The 10,181-nt window shown below is 43.0% G+C and overlaps 1 long non-coding RNA gene across 1 annotated transcript; it reads left to right on the plus strand.

Annotated features, from left to right (window-relative positions):
• The first annotated feature begins 2,918 nt into the window (after positions 1 to 2,918).
• Positions 2,919 to 3,467, plus strand: LOC140917976 (uncharacterized). The gene is made up of 2 exons (XR_012161053.1): positions 2,919 to 3,030; positions 3,386 to 3,467. It is a non-coding gene; the product is annotated as an uncharacterized lncRNA (long non-coding RNA).
• The last annotated feature ends 6,714 nt before the right edge of the window (positions 3,468 to 10,181 follow it).

Here is a 10,181-nt window from a genome sequence, read left to right on the forward strand (position 1 = left end):
TTTGGGGTGCCACTGGATGTACTGGGGTCCCACTGACTGGGTTTCCCTTGCTCTGTGCAGCTGTCACAGCCTCTCCAGCACACACACACACAAGTAGGGACACACCCAGCTGTGGAATCACACAGAGTCTGTGATTAGCTCTCTATAGGAGGACTTAGCTAGGGGATTGCCCAGCACTCCTGTGCACACCCCCTCTGGAGTGTAAACCCAAAATTATATTGTGTTGTGCTGTATAGAGATCTATATAGTATAAGCTCATAAAAATTGCCCTCTCCCTCAGCGTGGAGGAAGATATGCACAGCTCTCTTTCCTCCCCCCCCCCCAATTATGAATTGCACAAATTGGGTTTTGGAATAAACAAAAAATAAGTTTAAGTGATTATAAGGGATAGTAAACAGAGCAAAGCAGATTACCAAGCAAATAAAACAACACGTGCAACCTAGGCTTAATTCCCTAAAGAAACAGGTTACAAATAGTAATTTCTCACCTTAAATGTTGTTTTAGGCAGGTTGCAGAGTTTGTGCAGCTTAGCGTTCCAGTTATTTGTCTTTACAGGCTAGACCCCTGTCTCAGCCTGCACTCAATCCTTGCCTTTCCCCAGCTTAGTTCCTTTGTTTCTTCAGGTGTTTTCAGCAGTCTTCCTTCTTGGGCAGGGAGGCAATGGAGAAGAGCTCAGATTAACTCACTTCCCAGACTTCAATAGGATTTACGTAATGCAGGAATCCTTTGTTTCCAGTGGAAAAATACCAGCAGTGTCCAAGGTGGTATTCTGTACCAGGTGACATCATCACATGACCTTATAGTGTCAGAGCATCCATGAAACAAGGTTTATTTGTAATATCCACAGGAAGGGATGCCAGGAAGATGGGCGATCAGCATTTTCAAAGACCCATTTTCTTTCCTAATGGCTCATCCAGGCTGATTATATACTGTCTGGCGTGCGTTTTCCAGGTGTAAACAGTTGTAATTGTTACATAATCAGCATTCCCAACCTCAGATACAGAAATGATACATGTATACAAATAGGATAATCTTATTCAGTAAAACATAACCTTTCCACTGATACGTCACATGACACATCTTGCATAAAACATTTTAGTTATATTCATATCATAACAATATTTCTATGAATAATATGGGGTGTAGCATCACAGTGGCATAAAATGGGAGATGCGGAGTTAAAAATGTGGAATGGTGCTTATGTCTTCTTCAATTTCATCTAAAAATTACTTTTAAATGTTGATAGCAATCATGAAAAGGAGTGCATTATTTTCTATACTGTATGTCCGGTGCATACAATATCACTAAATTCCCACTCTTCTGCTCAGCTACCTTTCTATTAACCTGAGTATCAGGATGCATTTTCTGACAGATCCCTTAGCCTTCTCCCAAGGGAATCATTGAAAGCCCCATGGATTGGCACCAATGATGCAAGTAGGCATAGGCGCTGACCTCCCCTTTGCCCGGTGGATGCTCTGCCACCCTTGCCCCGCCCCTATCCCACCCCTTCCCCAAAGTCCCCTGCCCTGCCTTTTCTCTGCCTCCTCCCCTGAGCACGCCGCATCCCCGCTCCTCTCGCTCCCTCCTGGAAAGTCCAAAGTGCTGCCAAACAGCTGTTGTGCGGTGGGAAGCGCTGGGAGGTAGGCGGAGGAATGGAGATGTGATGTGCTGGGGCGAGGAGGAGGGGGTGGGGAGAGCTTGGCTGCCGGCAGGTGCTAAGCACCCACTAATTTTTCCCCATGGGTCCTTCAGCCCCGGAGCACCCATGGAGTCAGCACCTATGCAAGTAGGGTGGGTCAGGCAGGTACACTGTACCAGTAAGCTATTTATAGCTGGTATGGCATAATGGAAAGACACAGGAGGAGCAGCTCCTCTGGCATGGCTGTACTGCCCCCAACCCTTCCAGGCAGCTGCATGCTTGCGTCTCCTGTCTGGAGTCTGTACAGCAGTCCCACCGGAGTGCAGAGCTGGGAACAGAGCTCAGAGCAGTACAGCTGCACTGGAAAAGCTGCTGGCAGGGGCTGCCTGCGCGGTCCCACCTTCTGCTCCTTTGCAGGGCTCTCCTGGGAACTGTGGTGGTGAAAGGAGCAGAAGCCCACACCGTCAGCTCCTCTAGCACAGCTGTATCGCTCCCAGTCCTGTCTCCGGTGGGGCTGCTGTAAAGACCCCCACCCTGGTCAGGACTCAGGAGCGCAGAAGGGCCGGGGGCTGTACAGCCATGCAGGAGGAGCTACCGGCGGGAGGCTTGGTTGCCAGTGTCTGGAAAAAAAATATTCTCTGCTGTCAGAGGGAGCTGGTTTGAAGCTCTTCCGCTGGCAATTCCCAAAGCAGGTGTGACTGTGAACTAGCTATTGTTCTTGAGAGCAAGCCCTCCTCGTCTCTTAGCAGCCCATCAGCAGCTGTGTAGTGTCCACCCACTGGGGGTGCTTCCCCCCCCCCAACCCCCAGGTAACATGGGATGGATCATGGGGAGGTGAGGGGGAGAGCGCGGGCCCCAGGCTGGGGGCAGGGAGGGGTTACGTGGGGGCTCACATGGGGAGGTCACGTGCGTCGTCCCCCCCCCCCTTAGCTGGTGCAGCATATCAGTAAGAAATGAATTCTACTTCACCACTCGTTCGCACATTTAAAACTGGAAAAATGCTAATAAATTTATAATAGAAAACAAGTCTGCAGCGAATGGGGGAAACTCCAAAAGGGTTTTTTGTCACCTCAAGGATCTATGACTCAGTATACAAATGATTTGCATGACTTTGAAGCCTTTATATGAAATACAGGATATCTCTGAGGCTTTTCCAGTAGCAATGCCATCCTACGTATTCTTTATTCTTAGGTTTAGGGCTCTGAACCAGAAAGAGATATCATGCAGCTATTCTGCCAGGAGACTACATTATAGCAACAGGGAGTCATAGGCCCTTACAGGGAAACATTAACTCTGCAGTAAGGCTATGTGGTCTTCACTTGCAATGGTACTGGGGGCGATGATATTCGGACTTAAGGGAGAGATGATAGCAGGTGGCAGCATATGAGAAGGTAAGTTAAAAGCACTAAGCACTTGCTTCGCTAAATCAGTAGCACACATTTTCTTAAGTACCCAGTATCAGATAATTTCAATGACTAATTTCAGTTTAGAGGCTTCAGTCCTATACTGCATGTAGTTTGTCATTTGCAATATGTCCATAGATACTGATTGTGTAATCAATAAATTCCTGCACAGTACCAGTAACTTGCTCAGAGATACAAAGTCTCTGTACATCATGAATGAGAACCTTGAATTCAGAATGTCAACTTGATAGACACTTTATTCTAGTGTATGCTATACATTGTAATTAAATGGTCTAGAATTGATTGATAATGTTCTGAACTGCTTTCCATTGTGTCTTCGCAGCTGCCAGATGGTGTGGAGCAAAGTACTATTTATACTACATTATAGGCTTCTCTGTTTAATATACTATAGTGGTTAAAAATCATTACTGAATTTTGAACTCTTTATTTTATGAAATCTTACCCTTTTGATCTCTGCATCTCCCATTGAAATCTTTGTGAGACTTTCCACAGAAGCTAGGTTGGATTCAAGCTGCATTCAAAAATGTTTCACTGCATGACTTGCAGACGTGGCCAGAGGTTCTCTGAACATTGCTTTTGGCTTATAAGTTAATAAGATGATGTCTTTCCTTTGTAAATCCATTTATATGAAATATTACTGCTTTTGAAATATAAAACTGATTTTGTTTTCAACTGGGGACACCAGTGTTATGTTGAAAATGTGTTGCCATTCGATAGAATATGGCCTCACTGACAGAAAATAAATGGAAGATGAAAATGTCATCTTTCATTCAATATAGATTAAAAATGTTTTAGATGTATATGTACACCATGCAGATACTTTTATGTACACAGACGGTATGTTTCCTTTCTGGACATCTTGCTTTTGTGTAGAAAAAAATTAATAGAGCAAATAGGGTTTCTGTGGCTGTTCAGTTCTTTGATAGGACACCTACTTTTCCATTAGACAGCCAAGATTTATAAGCAAGGGTCAATTTGGTGCAGTATTAACTGACAGCAGTCCTGAACTACACGTCAGTGGAGATGACCTTAGGAAAGAATAAACAGTTGTTACCTATGTGATCCCAGCCAAAGTATGCGCAAACCATTCAGGTTTAACTTACTGGTTAGAACCATAGCAAAAGGATGGTGTTATGCTATCACAGAGCAATTTAAACTTAAAAATACACACTGAATTTCCAAATGAACACACTATACAGCCAACATCATACAGCAACAGAACTGCATGTAAAGGGCACATAGACACGACAGGTGAAATCTTGAATACATGGAAGTCCATGGCAAAACTCCCACTGACTTCAACAGGGCCAAGATTTAACCCTGTATGCCTGTATTCCCCCCCTGAACTGAATCCTCAGCTTAGCTTCCCCTCTACTTCCACATTCAACTCCGGTTCGTCTCTCTTTCAAAATGTTCTGTTAATCTGTCCAACTGGTATGTCTCTGACTCAACTCTCAGGGTCATTTCTGATTAATATTCATCCCAAGCTGCTATCTGCAAGGCCTGGGTTCAGTGTGTAAGTTTCTCCCTCAACCCTACCGCCAACAGCTTTGCCATGCCATATAGAGGAAGGTTTTAGTTCATAAATTGAGGGATACAAGGGAATGTACCCAGAACTGGTTTGGGTATTTAGCCTCAATAAGGTTCAAATTATCCCCCCCAAATACTCTTAGCTGACTCAAAGCAGCTTGAATCCACAATAAGGGGTATTGGAGTATACCTGGCAAATACAGCGCCATCACTTGATCTTACTCGTGGTGGGATTGTGTCCAGGGAGCTGTGGGGTTTCCTCTTGTGGTTCATTTGGGGGAAGTTTCTGAACTGGCCCTGTTCTCTCTTCTATCCCCCTCGTACTCCATTTTTTCTGCCCAGGCTTCTTTTCTGAACCTTTACACTGTTTTGTCCACTGCCGATATTCTGCCTCTTATGGGGTTTGTATTTTGGGAAGAGACTTTTGCATGGTGTACACCAAGCTTCCTTCCACCGCTGCTTTCAGAAAATCGTCTGAGCACCCACCTGCTCCATGAAGCAATCTGGCCATAATGTGCCATGCTGTGTTCTGTACCTAATGCACCTTTGGATTGTAAACTCCTTGGAGTAGGCACCTGTTGCTTGTGTGGCACCATTTACCTAGCTATTGTGCAGTGGTATTTAGGTTAGTGTTGCTGTATCAATAACACTTATAGACAAAGTCACAAAATAAGACATGCCACCCTTGACACAGGAGCACATGCTGTTCCTTTAGCATTCATTATTCGTGGTCACAGTCATATAGATTGATCCTGATAACAGCCTGAAGAGAACAGTTGTGTGTCAGCCCATGCTTTGCTTAGTATTTCGATGATGCTGAAATTGGAAGAGAATTACCACCCAATGAGTGGCTCTTTCCTTGCCTTGTGTTGGTTGGCAAGAGTTTGGCTGTCATCTTTCATTTTCCTCTTCATAAGCGGGGTTGAGGGTGAAAGAAGCTGAAGAAAATCCCATTAACCGTTAATTCATACATATTTGACTAAATCACACCTAACAGATACCCAGTACTCTAACCATTGAGATTACTTACTTATGCAAACATATCCAGTTTTACTGTTACCTTCTCCCTTATTCCACTTCATCCCCATTTGTCTATTCAATCTGCCTGCTATACGTATTATGGTAGTGCCTGAGAGCCCTAGTTGTGAACTGGACTCCCATTGTGCGAGGTGCTGTACAAACACTGATAAAAGAGATGGTCCCTGCCCCTAAAGGATTTACAATCGAAGTAATACCTGTTGCATTTTGTCATAATCTAGACTCTGAGCTTTCTAGGGCTGCAACTGTCTTTATTTCACTCATTTGTATAGTGCCTAGCACAATAGGGCCCCAGTCACTGATTGAGGCATCTAGGCACCGTTGCAATATAACAATACAAAGACAAATTTATTGAATTCCTCTTTTTAAAATAAGATACTTGAAATACAAATCCCTAATCAAAATTTATTTTCAATTTTCTGAAAGATCACTTAGAGCTGAAACATTGATTTTGTGTGACCCCAGTCACAGGTGAAATACAAAAGCAGGTCTATGTAACTGCTGTCTGGTGGCTTCCTATAAAAGTGCAAGGCTGTGATTTTAAAAAAGCTGGGGCCCAGGGATAGGTGCACAACTCATATTGAGTTGTAGGTGAGAATTGGGCACCTAATTTCCTTAGATTCCTCTGAAAATCCCAGACCTATACAAAGTGTAGAGTCTCCTGTTACTGTACACAAACTGTGTATATGGAATATACAGTGCATGCTTTATGGACACTGAAATCCACAACATTTCAGCTGGCTTCCTAAAAGAGGATGCTGTTGTGTCTGAGACCATTTCTTGGAGGTGTCTGGTTTTGTTTTTCTTATTCCACTGGAGAGGGCCACTTAATACAGGTAACTTAACATTATAACAGGTTTCAGAGTAGCAGCTGTGTTAGTCTGTATTCGCAAAAAGAACAGGAGGACTTGTGGCACCAGTGAGCTTTTCTTTTAACATTATAAATTGTTTGTAGATAGCTTGAGGCGGGGAGGTCACTCTAGGGCAGATGGTTGCTAAATACAAAATAGCATCTTAAACAATTTTTGCTGGGATATATTTCCAGGAACAGTCGTCCACAAAATTAGTCCTGCCACGAGTGCAGGGGACTGGACTAGATGACCTCTCGAGGTCCCTTCCAGTCCTATGATTCTATGAAAATAAAATCAATCAAAACATTGGAAATAAACAGAATGGCTTTAAAAAACAAAAAGAGAGATGGAATTGGAAGGGGTCTGAAATTAGCATTCCTCATTATTTGAATGCCAGAACATGCTCCTGTACTATTAATAGAAGTCACTACCACGGCAAGTTTTAAATGAGCAGATTTTCCTAACTGCATTTTTTACAGCTTGAAGAATCTTAATCACCCTAAAGCTGAATGTCTCATTTTATTTTATTTTTTAACAATTGCATGTGTTAAACCTTCTTCAGTTGGTCTTCCGGAACCAAAAAAATCTTGTATGGCCACTGATATTTCTCTCCAGAACCTGGATTTTCCCTTCATTTCCTCACCATATACCAGATACACAAGCTCTGAAATCCTTTTGAAAACTGTAGTTAGATATTTTTCCTTTATAAGCAATTTACTGTGCAGTGTTTTCCTTCCCCCCCTTCCTTTTAGGACTCATGTTTAAAAGAAAACTCTTACTTATTTTAATGATATTTCCTGACAAATACATTTTTTCCTGCATAACATACCATTAAGCCATAGAACGCTTCAGCCTGGGCTTTCCCCAAGTATTATGGGACCTTTACAGCTGGCTCTGTGAAGTGAGCTATTATTCCTCATAGCAGGGTTCAAAAATAATTGCTCAGCTCCATGAAAACAGTTAGATAAATATATCTTATAGATTTACAGAGATTGATAACAGTAAAGAAAAATTCTGATATTTGCATGTCAGAAAGAAAATATATGAGCAGTTGCTTCTATCTTTGGGGAGACTGCAACTACAGCTACTTAGAGTAAGGAGGGATTTGAGAGAGACAGCGAGAATGTGAGGGGCTACTCACCCTGAAAAATTCTGGCTATTGGAGGAGCATTTGAGAAAGAGAAACAAAAAATGATTCTTCGTGTACTTGTAGGAGGTTTTAATTTTTCCTGGAGCACAGTGTTCAGCCGAGCCCTACCAAGAACGTGCTTGTGGGAACACAGACCATTTGAATATGCCAAATATTTGTTTGTTTCATATCTTTGAAGTGGGGGAGAGAGAGGCCGAAGCTTTCCAAACATCTCAGAATTGTCTGTCTTCCCTCCACCCCCCCCCCTCGTTTTTCCAATCATCTTCCTTCCATTTCTATTTCCTCCAATATACTTTCTCTTGTCCTCTAATTCTTCATCTTCCTCCATGTTTTTTTCTCTGTCATTCCTGTTTCTTCCCCCTCCCCCATTAGACTTTACCCTTCTCTAGGTTGTATCTACAGCAGTGTTGCTAAATAAAGATATTAACTAAATCTGAGCTTTCTAGAAGGCAAGTGCGAATGTTCTGAGGACATAGGGGCCAGGGTGTTTTAGTATGAATCTAGTCCTTTTGGGTAGATTTCCAGCCTGCTCAGCCCTGCAAGGTGCCAAGTACAGATGTGAAGTGCTGAGCACCCCTTTTTCTCTTTGGCAGTTGAGGGTGCTCAGCATTTTCTAGACCTGAGCCCTATGAAATGTCTGAAGAGTTAAACCCAATACATGCTTAGTCTCTGGACTTGCTCGACAGGGTACAGGCTAGAGAGAAATGACTTTCGTCTATGAAATAATTTGAGCTGGCCAATTTAATCCCTTCAGTTCTGCAGGTTATAGGTGTTGTCTACATTGGAAAACTTAGTACCTATATTTCAGCAACTGCCATCAATAGTGCAGCTGCACAACTGCTTGTGTAAACAGGACTCAGGCATTTTTATCACCATGTCATGAGAACCTGCTCTGAGTAGGTAGTAAAAATGCCTGTGACCAGTCTACGCCAGCAGTTCAGCGGCATGATTGCCAGCAATTGCTGGAATGGGCTGCATCTAGACTAGGCAATGTTTTAGTTGGGATTCACCCCAGTAGGGGCAGTCCTGCTGATGGTAGCCATGTTAGAAGATTAAAAGGTGGGTCTGGTTCAGATATTTTTACCACTGTGTGGACTTGACTGTTATCTGTGGTATTTTTGTAAATGGATGTTAATCTTAATCTGAAAAAGTCTCGGAGAAGAAGTAAGACTCCGGAAGTCCCTCATTGTTCTGTCCAAATGACTCAGGGTGTGTGTGTGGGGGGGGAAGTACAAGAAATTCACAATCAAGGACCACTTTCCTCTTTCATTGACTCTGTTATTCCATAAAGGGGGGAAATATCCTACCATGGCCATCTCTGGCTTTGCACGCCCTAGGTTTTGTTCCTTAAATTTTGTACAGATGCTGCCACCAGTAATAGCAAGGGGGAGAGTGCTAGTGAAGGTTGTCTGGCTTACCTAAAGATGGCTGTAAAAACATTGGCAGTTGGTCTGCTTAGTACAAATACCAGTAGAGATGCAACAACAGTAGTAATGGTGGGAAATGTTAAGAAAATTTAAAAATCTTCTACAGAGACAGCCTCTATCATTCAATGCCATTGTGTATCCATTATCTTCCTTAGAGATGAAATGAGCATTGAGGCAATTATTGCTGTCTGCACCTGATCGAAGTTCCTCTGAATTCAATGGAAAGACTCCCATTGATTACAACTATCTCCAATTCAGCTCCTTTTAGAAGAATTTTTTCCCTTTAACAATTTGTACAGGGAGTATCTTAATTTGCTTTCTCTCCTTGAATGAATCCGCCTTTTTTAATTGTTGAAAGAAAAATCTGAAAGGGCACAGAAGCACTGAATCATTCTAAAGAAATCTGAATGCTGTGTTTCCAAAAGGTAGTAGGGAAATATTGTTCTTTTCTAGCTTATTGAATTAAAAACATGTGAAAAATCATGTTAAAAGTAATGAATGGGAAGCCAGACACCAAATATTTTACTTACTTGCCCTGTGGATTCTGTGGGTCAGTGCAACCAGGTAGTCTGCCATCAAGGACAGCAGCACCTAGTGGTCAGGCTACCCTTCCACCTGGCTTTACCCTTTAAGAGTTTGGAAGGGTCCAATAAGTATGTATAAAGACGTAAGTGTCCTGGAAATGAATGTTAACCAGGGAAGGAATCTGGAGACTGTACCTTTTTTAAGGGCTTGAACCCTTGCAGACAAGGCTCCTTTTCCACCCCCAACCAACAGAAGATGAGCTGGGAGAAGGGGCTCAGTAAAAAGGCTGCCTCCTCCCTATAGCAGACAGATCCTGACAGGAGAAGTTTGGCCTGCTCAGAACCTTCTGGATTGGAAGCCTAATTGGGAAGGGTGCTCAGCTGAAGAGAGCTGGCAAGAGCTTTGCAACTGACTAAGCTTAAGGCACAAGACCTGAGACATGAACCCCATCTCCAGAGCTTCTATTCAAAGGAGAGAGAAACTCACTGCCTTAGGCAAGGGGCAGAGAAAACTGCTAGTAGCACAATCCTCCTGCTGTAGGGAAGAGCTGAGACTGGCTTTTTGGAAATGCCCCAGGAGAAGCTGTGAGCAACCCAC

This window comes from Lepidochelys kempii, chromosome 10 (genome assembly GCF_965140265.1).
Source record: "Lepidochelys kempii isolate rLepKem1 chromosome 10, rLepKem1.hap2, whole genome shotgun sequence".
Lineage (NCBI taxonomy): Eukaryota > Metazoa > Chordata > Testudines > Cheloniidae > Lepidochelys > Lepidochelys kempii.